The sequence below is a fragment of the Gigantopelta aegis genome, chromosome 2, assembly GCF_016097555.1.
Source record: "Gigantopelta aegis isolate Gae_Host chromosome 2, Gae_host_genome, whole genome shotgun sequence".
In the NCBI taxonomy this organism is placed as follows: domain Eukaryota; kingdom Metazoa; phylum Mollusca; class Gastropoda; order Neomphalida; family Peltospiridae; genus Gigantopelta; species Gigantopelta aegis.
The window spans coordinates 42,035,391-42,053,889 of NC_054700.1; the positions used below are offsets into that span (position 1 = coordinate 42,035,391).

The following is an 18,499-nucleotide window of genomic DNA, read 5'->3' on the forward strand; positions in this document are numbered from 1 at the left end:
ATTACCCATAATCGATCTTAATTTATATCACTCAACTCGTTTGGTTGTATTGTGCTAATCGATGATGTCACTGTGTGACGTCAAACTGTTATGTTTCACTTGGCGTTCTAGTGGGATGTATCACTTCGATATGTACCAAGATATTGTTAACCATATGGGTAATAAAATACACATATTTTTTATCATGACATATATATTTGGTATATCCCTTGCTAAAGTTGAGTAGTATATAATTAGCTTACAAGCCATTTGGATGTACCATTATGCACCATAGTGAACCACATATTACAGAACCACAGGAAACATCACCATAGTGAACCACAGAGTACAGAACCACAGGAAACATCACCATAGGGAACCACTGATTACAGAACCACAGGAAACATCACCATAGGGAACCACTGATTACAGAACCACAGGAAACATCACCATAGTGAACCACAGGAAACATCACCATAGGGAACCACTGATTACAGAACCACAGGAAACATCACCATAGTGAACCACAGATTACAGAACCACAGGAAACATCACCATAGTGAACCACAGATTACAGAACCACAGGAAACATTACCATAGGGAACCACAGATTACAGAACCACAGGAAACATCACCATAGTGAACCACAGATTACAGAACCACAGGAAACATCACCATAAGGAACCCACAGATTACAGAACCACAGGAAACATCACCACAGGGAACCCACAGATTACAGAACCACAGTGAACCACAGATTACAGAACCACAGGAAACATCACCACAGTGAACCACAGATTACAGAACCACAGGAAACATTACCATAGGGAACCCACAGATTACAGATTCTCTCCTGAGACTCATGTCAACCAGAATAAATATTTAGTTTTCTACCCAGTATCAAAAGTAAAGAGAAAGTGACAACTGAAAAAGCACACATGGAGAAACATGTTGAGAAATCACAACTCAAGTTTGCTGACCAATAACACAAGTGCCAAGTCTGGGCTTGTTATAACTGTGATATGATCTGCAGCCATACCGCAGAGAGAAGAAACCTGAACAAAATCACCTCAGCTGTAAACTAATTCTGTTGTGTTAATTAATTTGAGCTGTTATTGTCCACTCACATCTGTGAGTAAATATAATCTGACAACAAGACATACAAACTGCACGAATTGAAATCGGAGTCCATGATCTTAAAACTAACTGATGAATGACTGCTATGTGAGTTTGTTGGATCAAACCACCTCAGTGGATCCATTCTCTGATTGTTTTTTGTTTTTATCCATCACAACCACCCCATGATTGGTATATCAAAGGCCATGGTATGTGCTGTCCTGTCTATGGAAAAGGCGCTTATTTGAGGCTGGCACTTACTTGAGGCCAGTGCTTATTAAAGAAAATATGGTATATATTCATTGCCACAACTAAGAAGCATAGTTTATGTGGCAGCATGAGATATTTTTCTTTGACTCCCAGGACTAAGTATCACAATTATGTACCATATATTAGACACCTAATAGCCGCTGAATGAAAGAAAGAGCTGAGGTATCATTAAAGAAATATTTGTCCCCATTGTCACATGTGTTTGCTGGTGCCTGGGTGGTGAACGGGAGAAAGCAGACATATAGATCATCTTTAAGTGAGTAATACGAAACACTAGACGCAGAAATCTAGTTAAGAGATGATTTATGAAAATTACATGTTTTCGAAACTCTAAACCATTGTAAATTTTGTAGGCCAGATGTCCTTTGTCAACAGGAGGATTACAAAAAGTTAGACCCACTGCGTGCAAATTATAGTGGTCCCGTAATACATGGTCTGAATTACATCATGTTCAAGGGATAGAATATCACATGAGATTTATCAGCTGGAAGCCACATCAACATGATCCTCTGTCCAATTCCCCCATCTTGAAAATGAATTATACATTTCCTAATGAGATAATGTTTGCAGTTATAGCAGAAATTCTCAAAGGATCAAGCACTGCAAAAAGGCAGAAACTGCATCTTCAGCCATATTTGATTTGTCATGGAACATAACTCTGGCTGGGTTTTACATCATCTGAAGAAAAAGCTGTGATTAATAGATTACGCTATTGAACAAGGGGTATGGATTTTCACGGGCTTTGGTAACAAACATCAAGAGAATGCTAATTAAATTAAATTCACTTGTGTGGGAATATTTCAGTCAACAAATATTATTGCAATATGTGAAAAAGGAAATAATTCTATTAGCTAAATTAAATTAACCCAAAAAAAAGTAGTACATAAACAGTATTAGACATCAGAATATGTTGCTGGGTTTGTTTTTTTGTTTTTTTAAGATTTTTAACTTTGATGCTCTATGAAATGAAAGAGTATTTCTGTTATTTGATTCTAAAATGGGGATTGGTTGAGTGAATAAAAAGATCTTACAGCCACTATGACATGTGTTAATTTCCATTTGGTGAATCGATTTCTGTTGCTTTTATTGAAGTATTTTATAATCAATATTTCAAAACTGATATCTGAAAAATATGGCACATTTTTGCTGCATTAAAACCAATAAATGATTTTTTATTTATTTTTATTTTTTTAAAGAAAAGAAAAAATGGTGAACTCCTGCTAATACACTATTTGATCTTTGGGAACTTTGAGGCAAATATAATATGGTAATTGTAAAAAATCATCTACAATACTAATTAATTTAGAATCAATTATTTTCAAAAGATCCTATACTTTAGCACAAACATCTGCAGAGGGAACCCAATATATTTTTCGTTAGCAGCAAGAGATCTTTTATATGCACTTTCCCACAGACAGGACAGCACATACCATGGCCTTTGATATACCAGTCATGCAGCACTGGTTGGGATGGGGGAAAAAAACCTAAGTAGACAATGGGTGCACCGTGGAGGTTTAATCCTATGACCAAATCAATCCATCAATACTTATTGTACAAGGCACCCCAAACAGAGCCGGCAAAAAATACATACATATGATGTTACAGAACATACAAATAACAGATGTTACATATATTATGCAACTAAACAGAATAAACATTTACATGGGAAACTACTAGCTGACATTTACCAAAGGACCTCAGACAAGACTGAGCTAGATCCTGCTCTCGTCCCACTTCTAGAGTCCACTGAAAGGGATAGATCCCATGAACTGTCATGAAAGTTCATTCAGAGAAATGTAACTGCTTTTTCCACACAGGTGTAACCACATGTGTGGACCAGATTAGGATAATTAGCAGAGTGGATTGGTGGAACTCTGCTAGCAGAACAAACACCAGACTGTTCCACATGGGCTGGGAGGGGCAGAATTCGATATATCTCAAGTGCCGGCAAAAATATGGCCCTCAGTGCAGCAGATTTTACACACTCAATGAAACACCCAGAGTTGACACAGCACTTGAAGAGAAACATATCCCAACCGGAGAGTACTTGATTAAAAGACTCACAATGCCAGTGAGTGATAATGGACTTAGTGATGGGAGTAACAAGTGGACTATTAAAATAAAGAGAACATGTGACTTCTAACTGAGGTGGGTGGCGTTCAGTATTGTAGGTACAAAAAGTGTGTCTCTTCTCTCTTCTGGTATCACATTACACAGACTGTAACTGTCCATTATGTTTTATTAAGAGGTCTGAGGACAATTTGGCACCTGTATGGATATTATGAAAACAAATCTCCTTGCTTAAGACAAGTGGCTGCTCAAAAGCAATTTTAAAGTGTACAAATAAATATTAAAGGCACTGACCTTAGTTATTAGGCAATGACAACATTTTTTGACTCAGGGAACATTTTTCAAAATCATGTTTAGCGATATTTCTAGTTATTTGAAAATCATTTAGCAACTACTGTTAAATATTTTAAAATTGTGTATCAAGCTCTTAAATTTGTGTAGCGAATCATGACGCGATACTGAAAAAAATGTTCCCTGTGACCATTTTGCTAGCATATATTTTTGTTCTTGAACACCCATGGATTTATTCAGAATATTTCACTATAGAGTCCCCCCTTCATAGTCCATTCCTTGACGTGGTAAGGGGGCTTTAATGTCTCGGTGACCCAGAGAGCTATGCCAGCAGGAGCTTTGGCTTCTGTTAGGGACACCCAAGCTAGACTGGTCAATGGGTAGAGGCTAGACTGATATGGACTAAGGGTTAGGTAACCTTAACAGAAACCTCGAGTGCTGAAGTCAGAGGTATTGGGCCACATGGCACACTCTCATAGACCACAATACCATGCATCAACAGCTATTATAACTACACTTCTGGACAATAATGACGTGATTGGTGCTCGCCCTGTGATGATCTAAAGAAGAAAGAAGACTGTAGAGTCCCATGTCTGATGGGACTGGGACATTAGATTGAGTAAATCATACTTGGGATTTTTTTTCAGGTCACTGAATGATGCAGCACATCACTGTTAACTTAATTTATTAGAACAGGCATAATTAAATACATATATATATATATATATATATATATATATATATATATATATATATATATTGGGAATTTTGTGCATAGCAATTGGGATTTTTTTTTAATAGAAATTGGGAATTTTCAGTGCCACTTTCTTTTGGGAAGAGGCCTTTGTTCGGACCCATAAATCTCTGAAACGACTGTGTATTCATTTGAGATCCATTAGAAATGGCATCAGTGTGAACAGAATCAGATCAATGTGGAGCAGACTAACAAATCTGACTCCAACACAAGCAGTCAGTGACCCTGGAGCTTTCCCCATCACAGATCCATGAAGTTGAAAATGAAAACTGTCAATTTGTGCCACAAACGGATTCACCATTTTAAATTAAGGGATATTGTGGTGGCCGAGATCATTCAAACAAATTCTGCCATTTCCTGTAACACTGACTTTGAGTCACATGTTTACCAGAGCAAGAAACTGATTGAAAATGCAGGGAATCCATTTACTTCATCTTTTTTTTAAATTCTTAAAAGCATCCATTTATTGGTGCAAATTGCAGTGTGATTTGCTGAGAAACTTACAAGTAAAAGTTTGTTTTATTTAATGATACCACTAGAGTGTATTGATTAATTAACAGGGGTGGGAATTGGTGAACTGTAAAAAAGAAGAAATCTAGAGGGGTCAGGAAATTCTTGAAATCTGTGCCATCTGACACATTTTGGAGGAAAGGACGATTAAAATGCGAGGAAACGCAATGTTCCATGAGAGGAAAACAGCTGATCCGAGGAAAATACCCACCCCTGAATTAATCATTGGTTACATATAATTAAAAAGACTTTACATGAACTTTTATCATGCTTGCCAAGACACATCATTTATGAATGGGATTTTATTTTTGGTAAAGAACGGAAGCACTAAAAAATTTTTTTAATAATAATGTCAATATTTTTTTCCTTTCATTTTTTTCAAAGTATCTATCAGTAAGTGACATTTTTGTGTACTTTGTGAAGGGAAACATCATGTAACCGTTATTACTGCAAGAAACAATAAATACTTAAATTCGTCAAAATGCTGGATAATTGATGATTTTTGTCTCTCATTCACGAAGTACTGAGGCGGAATACTTTTCTGACGGTGGCAGTAGTTTCAGCGACTTCCAACTTTTGTGTTAAAGTTTCGCATTTAGATGTTTCTCACAAACTTTAAATCCTAGGTCAATGAAACTTGGTTTATAGTTGCACCTATATATGGATGTTTATTACAGTGCACTGATATATGCACTAGTAGGCGAGACTTTTTAATTCCACAGACGTTTTGTCACAGGTATAGCTAGCTCATTAGTGTATGTCACTGTTTACATACAGAGTACACACCTGCATGATATAGTGGTACTAGTGCTATATACATGTTTATAATGTTCATAGAAAATTGGTAATTTGTGCATTGTGGTTACTGGCATCAATATCTTCAGGTGATTGGTGTATATTGCTGATATATATGTATATAATTATCAGTAACACATTTATATTTTATTTATTTATGTCTGGACGAGCCAAGCATGTGCTATTTATTGTAAATATTTTACAAATAGATGGACGGACTGAAAGATTGATGGATGGGAGTTAGTGGATGGCTTGGAGTGTTTGAGAAAGTCAATAAACAAACGGATTGGTAGATAAGTATAAATGGAAAAACACATGCACCTGTGAAAGAGCAAGGGAATGGACTCTAGCTCATGCCATGGTACAGGTAGAGAGATCACCTGAAGTGCTATACAGATTGTAGAATTAATCACCCTCAATGGGCTCAGGCTTTCTCCCATTCTAACCACTGTCCCACAACTGGTACACCAAAGGCCATAGTTTGGATTGTCCTGTCTATAGGAAGGTCAAGACATAGTCCAGTGGTAATGCATTTGCTCGATGTGCGGTCGGTCTGGGATCAATCCCCATCGGTGGGCCCATTGGGCTATTTCTCGTTCTAGCCAGTGTACCACGACTGGTATATCAAAGACCGTGGTATGTACTACCCTGTCTGTGGGATGGTGCATATAAAAGATCCCTTGCTGCTAATCGAAAAGAGTAGCCCATGAAGCGGCGACAGAGCGTTTCCTCTCTCAATATTTGTGTGGTCTGATGCCATAGAACCGTCAAAAAAATGTGTTGGGTGCGCCATAGAACCGTCAAAAAAATGTGTTGGGTGCGTCATTAAATAAAACATTTCCTTCCTTCCTTCCTTCGTCTACAGGAAAGTCCAAAAGAATACCATGTTGTATTGTGGTAGGACTGGCCTATGTGATGGCATCCTTCATGTTCTTGTCCAAGGACAGGATCTAATCAGGACAGGATCTGATCAGGTCAGGTCAGAGTTTAACGTGCACATTCAGAGCAAGCTGTTGTAGTGCATGCCTGTCTTGGGCGCAGGTGTCGGCCTTAGCCGGACAGGATCTAGCTCAGTTAGTATAGAGTTTGTCTGATGTGCTTGGGTCGTAGGATCAAATCCGCTCTGTGGAACTATTCTGTGATTGGGTTCTTTCTTCATCTCTACCGGTGTCCCACCCCAAATGGTGTATCAAAGGTTGTGGTATGTGTTGTTTTTCCCATGGGAAAGTATATCTTAAAGATACATTGTTGCTAATGGAAACATGTAGCAGGTTTCCTCTAAGACTGTGTGTCAGAATTATCAAATGTTTGACATCCAATATCTGATGACTAATACATTAATTAACTCAAGTGGAGTCACTAAGCAAAACAAACTTTAAACTCTTTGTTGACCAAGTGTCAAAGTAACCATATGTTACACACTAAATAGTCACAGTTCAAAATGTTCTGAGATGCCATTAAACAAATTCTCTTTTCCTGCAAATGAGCATGAACTGGTGTCAATACATGGATTGGTAGCACTGTGGGAAGATGCGTATACGCTGTAAAATGTACACGACAGCTGACAATCTAAATGGTATTAATTGCAATAAGTGTATGATTTACAAACACGAGAATGGTAATTATATTATCTTTACCAATCCTGTTTCAGTAATGATTGATGGTTTTATCCATACACAAACACACTCTGTTGATGACAAATTTATGTGCAATATATTGCAGGCTGAGTAAACATTCATTAGATCTTACAATTTCACGCTAAACTTAGTTTCTTCCTCAATAGCTTTTTTCATTCTCTCTCGTTAACACAGAAACTCATCTAACTTCAACTATCTTAACAGTAGAGTATTGCACAGAAAGTGATGCCATGTGTGTACCTTTAGCTAAATAATTGTCGTTAATGGGCAATCAAGCTTTGAAAAATCATATATCATGACAGGAAGAATTTTCAATGATAGATTGATTGATTTCAACTTATTTTCGTGCTTATATCCAATTAAGGTTCAAGCATGCTGTCCTGGGCAGACACCTCAGCTATCTGGGCTGTCTGTCCAGGACAGTGGGTTAGTTGTTAATTGGTTAATGGTTAGTGAGAGAGAAGAGGGTGTAGTGGCCTTACACCTACCCATTGAGCCCTTAAGAACTCACTCTGGGTTGGAGCCGGTACCGGGCTGTGAACCCTGTACCTACCAGCCTGTAGTCCAATGCGCCACCGAGGTTGGTATTTTCAATGAATATAATCTTAATGTTCCCCAAGACTGACACCATATAATAGTAAATAAAATGTGTTGAGTGTGTCTTTAAATAAAACATTTCTTTCTTGTTTTTTTGTTCCCCAAGAATACACATCAGTAGGACCAATATATCATGCAGCACTATAAAGAAACCAACCCTATAAACTAAACTAATGAGTTATCTACACATATAAAAGTCATAAACCATGCTTGGAACAATTTTCAAGAAATCATCTTAATCTATTGTACCAGTATATCATGCCGGATTGTCAACAAAGTAACCCTGTGTGTGTACTTGTGTGTGCGAAATACACTAATGAGCAATCTAAACCTTGCAAAAGAATATCTAAATCATGCTAAAAACAATTTTCCACAAAATGTTTTAAAGTTGTTTAGTGTCTACTTTGTATAAAAATGATAAGAAAATATAAAGGTTGAGTGAAGCTGGGACAAGTGAAGAGTTATAATTTAGACCATTAAAAGTAATACTGAATACATCAAAGCAGAGTTAAAGATTGTGCCTAGTGCACAAGTTAATTTGAATAGCTATTTTGAAAAATTAGAAAAAAAACAAAAATCAATAAAGTCAAAACTTGGTTTAATTAAAAATAAATATAGCAATAAAATTTACTTAGTAAATTTTAATAAAAAAAACTCCATGAACATAAATTAAAAAATTAATAAATACAGCAACTAATGAAATTGGTAAATAAATAAAACATTATGTAAATTTAACTTCAAAGACTTTCAAAGACATTTATAGTTAATAAATAATGAAATTTTACATCCCTTGTGAAATCGACATTCAAATATAAAAAGAATTAATTAAAAGATAACACTTTTTTTCAGAATTAACCAAACACAGATTCTTTTACAAATTTAACAGGAGAGAGATAACTTATCAGACAACCATTATTAGTGGAGTGTATTTACCATTGCATATGTTACAGACTTCAGATCTCTGATTGCCAAACTCGTTTGATGTGTGAGTGTGTCAGTGCAGCCACCTCCACGGTTCAGCTGTAACCACTCTACCACAATACAACTGAGGATTCAACTACAAACCAACTAGTTGTAACTTTAAATTGCCACATGGTAAACAAGAATGGGTATTATCAACTCATTACAAGGCTCTTCTACATACAAGGGCGGGATATAGCTCAGTCGGTTGATCACTCGCATGAGATGTTTGCATCGCAGGATCAAACCACCTCAGTGGACCCATTCAACTGATTGGGTTATTTCTCGTTCCAACCAGTACACCACAACTGATCAAAGGCTGTGGTATGTGCTTTCCTGTCTGTGGGAGAGTGCATATAAGAGATCCCTTGCTGTATTAAGAAAAATGTAGCGGGTTTCTTCTGATGACTATGAGTCAGAATTACCAAATGTTCAACATCCAATAGCTAATGATTGATTAATCAATGTGCTCTAGTGGTGTCATTAAACAAAACAAATTTTAACTTCTACATACAAATACAATGAAACAGGCAAACTGACCACCTCTATTAAAGTGACAGACCCTAGTTTTTAAACACTTAAGACATATTTTTCACTATTAGAGCCGTCCTTAATAACTGAAATCATACTTTATTTACATTTTATAGTTTAGATTATCCATTTCAGTACATCGAAAATATTTCTGGTTATCCTGGTGGTTTTAATCTCACAAAATGCATTTTTCATATTTTTAAAAATACACATGCGTCTGAGAAGTAACAGTTATGGAGTAACATTTTAGTCTATTTTAAAAAATAAATGGTATTTCACTATTTCAACGTCACAGACTTTTATTTTACTCTGTTGTAACTTTATCCAAATGTGTCACAGGTTTGTAGATTAACTAAATTTAGGCCCCAGAGAATTGAAAATGTGCGTAACCCATTCATCGGTTACACAAAAACAAATTCAGGTAACCCACTTCCTTTTTGCATAACCTGTTACGTCCATGTAAATGGTGTCCTTAATTCAATACCCAAATGAAAAATAGGTTACACAAAAATAGATTTACGCAACCTATGTGCGAACAAAATTATTGTTTCACAATTTTCAGGGGCCTACAAAAGTTAAGATTCCATTTTTGCGGATTGAAACTAGGGTCTGCAACTTATAGCAAAACCTGCCTCATAAATAAGTATCTTCACACGCTCCAAAATCTAAAATTAGTCGAGTTTGACCTGTATAAAGTACAAACGTATATCTGCAAGTGATGATATATTTTCTGGGTAGCTGTCAGTGTTTATAAATAAATAGTTATTAATGTCAAATTTGGCCATGACTGTTTTACAGGTCATATCTGAATGCTACAACTGTTGGTCTAAAAATGACTTCACAGTTCACAGCCAAGGTAGTAATGGTTCCCTTAAGAAATGCCTCAATAATTATCAAGATGTAAAAATTAATAATTTATCAATATCATTTTCCAAATCACCATCTATGCCAAGAAGATCAATAGATATATACTATATCTTTATGTACTCATTACCCAGCTCCTTGCCATTAAAGAACGAGTTTATTATGATAGCTCCTAATTCCTATACTTCTTACATCTTACACCATGTGTTGAACTGGTCATAAAATAACTCAGCTCATGCAGGAGGTATCTGCACCAGTTACTATAGTATGGCAATTTGTGCAGGTTCCATTATACCAAATCAATTCCTACTGCTGATAATGTTAACATTTACTAATAAAACTGATATAATTTTAAGCAGCGTATCAACACACCCAGGCAGTACACCAATAAAAAGTGTTGCACCTCACATTTAATTTACCTGCAAGAAAATTGGGGGATCACATACCAGTTAAAAGATTTGATGAATGTTTTATTAGCAGCCTTCATTTTTGCTGAAAACTGCAGTTCAAATTTTGGGGATACCCTGCACTAGTTTTAACCTCTGGTGTATGCTGCATAACAACTGTATACTAAGTAAACATTTTATTTATTTATTAGCAATGAATAATGTAAGTTGCACAAATAATCAATGTCACATATTAAACTGCAAATCACACCCACAGCTGTTACTCTGTAAATATCTGACGCTGCACCTCGAACTTTGACACAGAACTTTCTGCTTTGGTACAATGCAGCCTGCATTTCACGGCCAGTATTGATCAAACCAACTCATTAGACACCAAGACAGAAAACTCCCTGTAATTTTCCCCAGTGCACAAACACACAAAAAATTTATTACCACAGATCTGGACAGACAAAAAGTGAAATGACAGGGAATAATAAGACCGCTGTTTTGTGGGCGAGATATTACAAATTGGACAAAGGTTGAGGAAAGCGCTGTCATAACTGGGACAGAGTGTAATCAGGCAACAGAATTTTATTGCAAGATAAATCACTATAATGACTAAAACCCCATATTATGGTGCATGTTTAATATTCTAGGTTACAGTTTATTTCTGCCAGATTTATTTTTGTAGCGAAAGACATCCTTGCCGGGAAAATTCAGCTTGGCCATTAATATTTGAAAATTATTTCATCACTGGCTTTGTTCTGTCAAGTAAAAATAGATCACAATGGTCTTTTATGAAAATTTTATTTCATGATAAAGTTATCAGCTTAAAAATCTAAAAGCATCAAAAAGCTTATATCTATTTCTGAATACCATTAACCTTTTGTGTAAGGAGACATTTCATGCATTAATCATTAAGGTATGTATATCACTGACTGTTTTAGTAACATTTGATACAGGGTTTAGTCAACTACTTTAAATATTAAAGATTATAAAAATTACATATCTTTCAAAAGAAAAAGGCTGTATACTATTATAGAGAAAACTTTAACAATGCAAATGCCTTAAACAAGTATAACAATTAAGTCCTGTCTTCTTTGTCTCTTTCTGTCTCTCTTTCTCTACCTTTCTCTCTCTCATTCACTCTCCCCTCTCCGCTCTTTGTTTGCTTGTAAGTTTATAATACATAATAACAGAAAATATTAAGAAAACTATAAAATATGCATTTAAATAATCCATTTGATGTAACTGTGGTACAGTTTTTAGAGACTAACTGCTTTTAAAAAAGCTGGTCAGAATACTTCTTTAATATTATGCACAAATGCATATTGTGTCTATTGATTACAAATATTACATACATCACCATAATAAAAACCCACACACATTTTGGGATTTTTACAATACAGTACTTTCATTGCTTAGATATTCACATAACTGGGTGAACCTATTTAGCTTAGTATTAGCTGCCAAGAGCAGTGGTCAACTCCGGATGCAAGCTCCGTCTATCTGAAAATCTATGTACCAATAAACCTAACAGCTTTAAACAAAATGAAGGTGGATCACCAGGGTAATGAGAAGAAATTGTAAAGTAAACTCAGTTAGCAGCCATCTGTTATGGAAGGTAAACCCGATTACACCAGGTGGCGCTGTGTGCTGCATTAATGAGATCAAACTGTATACATGAGCCAATATACCATCCACTAATGCAGGTCCTAAACTGTTAGTTCTGGCAATTCCCATTGTTTTGCTATAAAGCAGACCAGGTTGGCATTTACCAAGGCACATGAGCTGTATACCATAATGAAGACCATTCCTTGGCGATAATTAAGTTGTAGCAATGTTGGGGGTTTGGTTAACACTTGGATGGGAAGCTGAGAATCTTGATGATGAAACAGTTATCACAGCCAAGCTCAAAGGGATGTTTCAACAGCCATGATTGCATAAACTAAACAAGAATTTCTGCTGAATTCAATGTTTTGCTTAACATAATCAAATCGGTATCACTCACAGTTGTACCTATATAGGAACAACTATAAAACAAGTTTCGTTGATCTAGGACTTATAGATTGTGAGAAATGAACTAATTGCAAAACTTTAATCTTAAGCTAAATGCAAAAGTATTTTAATTAATAAAAATGTTTTAAATTATTTTCACATGCACTGTGATGAACATCCATAGGTGCAACTATAATTTATAAACCAAGTTTCATTGATCAAGGACTTGTGTATATATAGATTGCGAAAAACAAATTTAAACACAAAACTTTTAACACAAAAGTTGATGTCATCGCCACCATTGGAAAACGTAATACCTATATATCTCGCCTTTTTACTTTGTAATGAAGAAACAAAAAACACTGTTAAAACAGTGATAATATAAGGTGTTTGCAAAAAGATAAGAATGTTCTGCCCCAGTGGTGGCACCTAGTATTACAAACACTACTAATGTTTCAGGAGTATTAAATTTAAGGCAGTGGTATTCAGTGTAACTACAATGTAGCTAAGTTCTGGTGGGTTTTTTTTACTATCCACAGTATTAATTTTACAGGCTAAACTTTCTCATTCAATTATCAATTATATATCCTTTGTATAAGTCTAATTTCCTACACCCTCAACAACCCTCCCATTTTATCAAACAGTTTATAGTTTATAATCCTTAACAGCCTAAGTGTGTCTGGCAACAACAATAAAAAAATTAAAACTCATCACTTTGTTCCTTTGTGTTTTTATTTCTCTTTTTTTTTCGTAAACTTCTATATGTAAGTGAAACATTCCACCATGCACTTAACTGAATTAAAATGATTACATAAACATCAAAAGACAAAAACCAATGAACTGGATACTGGTTTCATTATTACAATGGCCTACTAACAGAACAGTAATTAATTATTAAGTATAGAACTTCCTTCCTTTAATAAAACAAAAAAACCACATCCTCAAAGTATACACACACACTTGCTCGCTCTCACATTCACACACTGACTCACCCATGCACATATGAATCCATGCATGCACACACACATGCACATACACAGGAAAGTAAAACTTGCTGTGCTTCATATTACTGTGCCCAAGTCTGATATTTTCATTAAAGGCATAATAATTGAAAGAATGTCCCTTGATGTGCCAAATCTTTCATATACATCACATGGAATGTGAAAACCCCCCAACTAATTACCAACACGTACCTCATGCACTTAAACCTGCATGAAACAGACGATCTACCACTGAGTTCAATATAATTTACTATCAGTTAGTACAGAAAAATTATAAAGCAGACAGAAAAAAACAGGTCTTGTATATTAGAAAATCAAAACAAATAAATAGTTAGCATTCAAATCCTTTGAATTTCAATTCTGGTTAATCTTTGTCTGTTGTTGGAAAATCTGTGGCGGCTACACTTTAAAGTGGGTTGTCAAAACCTATTAACACCATTACCATGGAACTTTTAGAAATCTAAACTGGCTATTTAAAACAAGAATGCAATCCAGTATTTCTAAACTAGTGTGAATATCAGCCATTCAGCTAATGTGGATGTAAAACATGTTTTGTCTATTAGAAAGATTTAAAAAGAATTAAAACATGTCAAAAACATGTTTACAAGCTGATATAATCTAAAAGCACCTTATTAAAAAATATATTTAAAAAATTCAAGGTAGAAAACTTAAAAACATAAACAGTCAACAGCTGATCCATTTCCCACAAGTTTGAAATGAAAAAAAGAAGAAAAAAGAAGAAAAAAAGGTTTTCATAATTCTAACTCTTAATTCTAAAAAACCTTTGCATATTATACATTCTTCACCAAACACCAGCTAATTTACAGGCGTAACCCAGGTCCCAGTTAGGTAATCAAGTCTGCCCTTGGACCATAAAAATAAAGTTGTTTTCAATCTGTGCATACTACCATATATCTTCGCCTATAAGTCAAATTTGTTTCACCCAAAAATTATTTTATAACTTGGGGGGTCGACTTATAAGAGGGTAAAAAAATTTCACCCAAAAATATTACCGTTTTGGGGATTATTTTACAAGTTTTATTGTTGAAGTATGCCCTGTATTTATACTCAAATATCTTAATTTGGCACATTTATTTTTTATAACCTATTTTTTTTGGCATTATAACGGTTTTGGTTATGCGAAAAGGCATGCGATCTCACTCACATGCCAAGACAACAGTCCATTTAGTTAAAATAACAGTCATCACTAATAGCAAAAATGTATACAATACTAACTACCTGTTGCCTGAGTTTATTTTGAAATCTGGTCACTGGCATTAGTGGTTGTTCAAACAATGTTTTGTCAGTGATTAACTTCATGAACATTACTGAGCTTTCCCTTAAAATAGACTGATCTCTGCAGTTCACTAGAGCAATAGGGATACACATCATTTGGTACAAAAACCAGTGTTCTTTCCAGAGTTATTCTCCTTACATGTATTAATATGGCGGCAAAACATGTGATTAACCGATGATACATGTACTTTCAGTTTTATCGTAGTGATCTGTTGTCAGTGTTGATAAATAAAGTTGTTGTCTGTGCACAAAACCATGTTGTACAGTGTCATACAGTAACAGTCAAACAGCTTTCACTCTCTACGAAGGGAATATTTCGTTTTGGTGCTATGTAGTTTGATTGGAATGATGTACAAAACGTTGAAAACGTGAAAAACTAAGTTTGTAAAATAATTTTCTTTTGTTCAGATATTGTACATTATTGTTCTCATGTGCTGAAAGTAAGAAATACTTCAATATTTATAAGTTGTTTTTCATGGGTCGACTTATAAACGGGTCAATAAAAAATATGTTTTCAGGGCTTGAAACTAGGGACTCGACTTATAGCCGAGATCGACTTACAGGCGAAGATATACGGTAGTTCTTCTGGCTTTTGACAGCAATACTTTCCATCTGTTACAAGAAAACACCTCTCCAGAAGAAATGATTAGCAACTAATCTTGCATACAGAAGAAAAAAAAGATTTTTTTTTTTTTTAAATATATTTACGATTGCCCAGTATTCTCCTACATTCTGCTGACTGACGTGGTAATTTGTAGAATGTCACAGGTACAGAGATGAAACCCATCGTGGTATTTAGTGTTTACAACTTTGCCTTTAGCTATCCTTAAAATAAGTTTGGTTTTCTTAAATCTGAATCAACGTATTCCTATTTTCCTTTGTAATAATCATAAACATATTGAAAAAAAAGAGATGAAAGTGAAACTAATTATGACTGAAGAAAATAAGTACACCGAGATGATTTTTTATTATTATTTTTTTGCAATAGCAAAATGTTTTTTTCTCCACAGATTATATCTGACAGTTAAAACACATGCAATTTAGAATAAAGTCAACTTAATATAATATAATATAATATAATATAGTAAACATTAAATTTTAGTTTGTTATAATGTGGTCCTTATTATTTAATAATAGGTTGTCGTTTTAATTTTTAAATTACCTTTTTAAAAACATAGACAAAAAAGAAAAGAAAAGAAAAGAAAAGAAGTTTGGGATGAAAACAGTTATGAACACTTTAAGAGTCAGTTGAGTTTTCAGTAAACCTTTTTTTTTTAAATGATGGTCTAAACTGTACATTCATCAGAAATATGCCTTGTGTTTTTGCATGTTTTTTTAATGATGGTCTAAAATTGTACATTTTTATTAGCAAAAAATGTTATAAGCCATCACAAATATGACTTATGTTTTTACATGACTTTTTTTTTAAATGATGGTCTAAAATTGTACATTTTTATTAGCAAAATAAAACTGTACAAGCCATTAGAAATGTGACATGTTTTTGAATAGCTTTTTTAATGATGGTCTAAAATTGTACATTTTTATTAGCAAAATAAAACTTTACAAGCCATCAGAAATATGACTTATGTTTTTGTGTGGATGTAAATAAACATCAGATGTTTTTAAAAGATGTTTATGGTCCATAAAAGAGTAAGTCATCAAATACTTCAGACACTTTGAGAACGATTACCGAAGGTTTAAAATGGTAAACTTTACAGCAGTAAAACATTTGAGCCAATTTTACAGCATTCTTTTTTAAATTGTTTGTCAAAATTCAGCGCGATTTATTGCTTTTATCTACATGCCTAATATAAACAAGATTTCTTGTCTGATTTTCTCAGTCATAAGAATTCTTAATCACTAGGAAAAATTATAAACATGCCTGTCTTTGTGAAAGGAAAATAAATTTTAATAAATATCACCTTGTATATATATATATATATATATATATATATATATATATATATAAAATCAGTGACTATATTAAAGGAACTCTCTGGAGTCTGCAGCCACTGTAAGATGCTTCCAACAAATAGCCTTTTTTGGTCACTAAAATTACATACTAGAGGGAACGCCTTTTTTGATACTGTGAAATTTACTACAAGTTATTTATTTCTGAGCCGAATGTTTTGTAACTTGCACACACAAATAGTATTTGTTTGTTATTTCCAAAACACTTTTACCTTTCTTCTTACGTCAAACCAAACTGAAATTATTAACAAAAAACTCTTTTGTAGAAGGATGGGATGTACTACAAATACTTTTTCCTGTTAAGAATATCTGTGTCTGTATAAACAAGGTATTTTACCTCCCAATATAATTTCTTACATATGAAAAAATATAAACATGATGAAGTAAAATTTAAAAAAAGTTTCATACTATGGAATTTACTACAAGATATTTATTTCTGTCTATTGTTTTCCAAATTGCACACAAAAACACAATTTTTTTTTATATTTCCAAAACACTTTTACCTTTCTTCTTAAACTGAAATTATTCATAAAAAAACATTTTTGTGGGAGGATGGGACGGACTATAGAAGAATCGATATCGTGAGCTAGTGGTGTTTTTGTTTTTTTTAAGCCACTAGCACATCGGACTACTGGTTTTGCATTTGTCACTAGCCCTGTGTTAAAAAGCACTAGCCCCTGGTGTTGGGCTAGCGGATTTGTCGAACTCTGGAATCAAAAACTTGGCAATGTACATTTATTTGCAGTTAATGCCTTCTGGAACCTTTAATAATACAATAATGAGAGTTTGACCTAAATATTCAAATCATTTATTGGCTATAATGTTCCATGTGTAAATTGAGTTCAGCAAAACTGGTTAGTGTGTATGAGCCTCCAGGGGATTCAGTAAGAGAAATATGATCAATCCTCATTGGTTTCTATACTATTAAATTATAATAAAAACTTGCCACCATGCAGTAAGATGTGCCCTCCTGAGACAGCTGGCTGGTTAATACAGGTCAATTTGTTCTGTATTAGATGAAATGTGAAATATAAAGGTACCCTATTAATACAGGTTTACTGAGGTGGCTGTATAACAGACAGCTGATTAAAGCTATGTCCCACAGAGCCTGCGTTGGTATACGATGGGCTACGATGGTAGCATTGTGGAACATCGTAGAGCATCGTGGAGCCCATCCTGCGTCGATGTACGATTTTGTGGCCTCCGAGAGCCATCGTAGGTTGGAAAATCATCTTTTGAAATGGTCAAAAGATGGTCTACGATGGTCAACGTCGTAGACCATCGTAAGACCTGACATACGGCCGTCGGACGATGTCGTAGACTATCGTATGACCACGTAGATAACTTTCACTTGTCCACAGGTAAATACCTGACACATATGATATCATACAGCATCGTTGGAAATTGTCCTGGGTCCTCGTAGCCACTTTGGAGTAGCTACTGCCCTTGCCCTTGTCCTTGCCCTTGCTCTTG

General features: G+C 34.7%; 1 protein-coding gene across 3 annotated transcripts in view; it reads right to left on the bottom strand.

Annotated features, from left to right (window-relative positions):
- Nucleotides 1-18,499, bottom strand: part of LOC121385772 (semaphorin-2A-like) — a 205,508-nt gene that overhangs the window by 53,942 nt on the left and 133,067 nt on the right. The gene's annotated exons all lie outside the window — the stretch shown is intronic.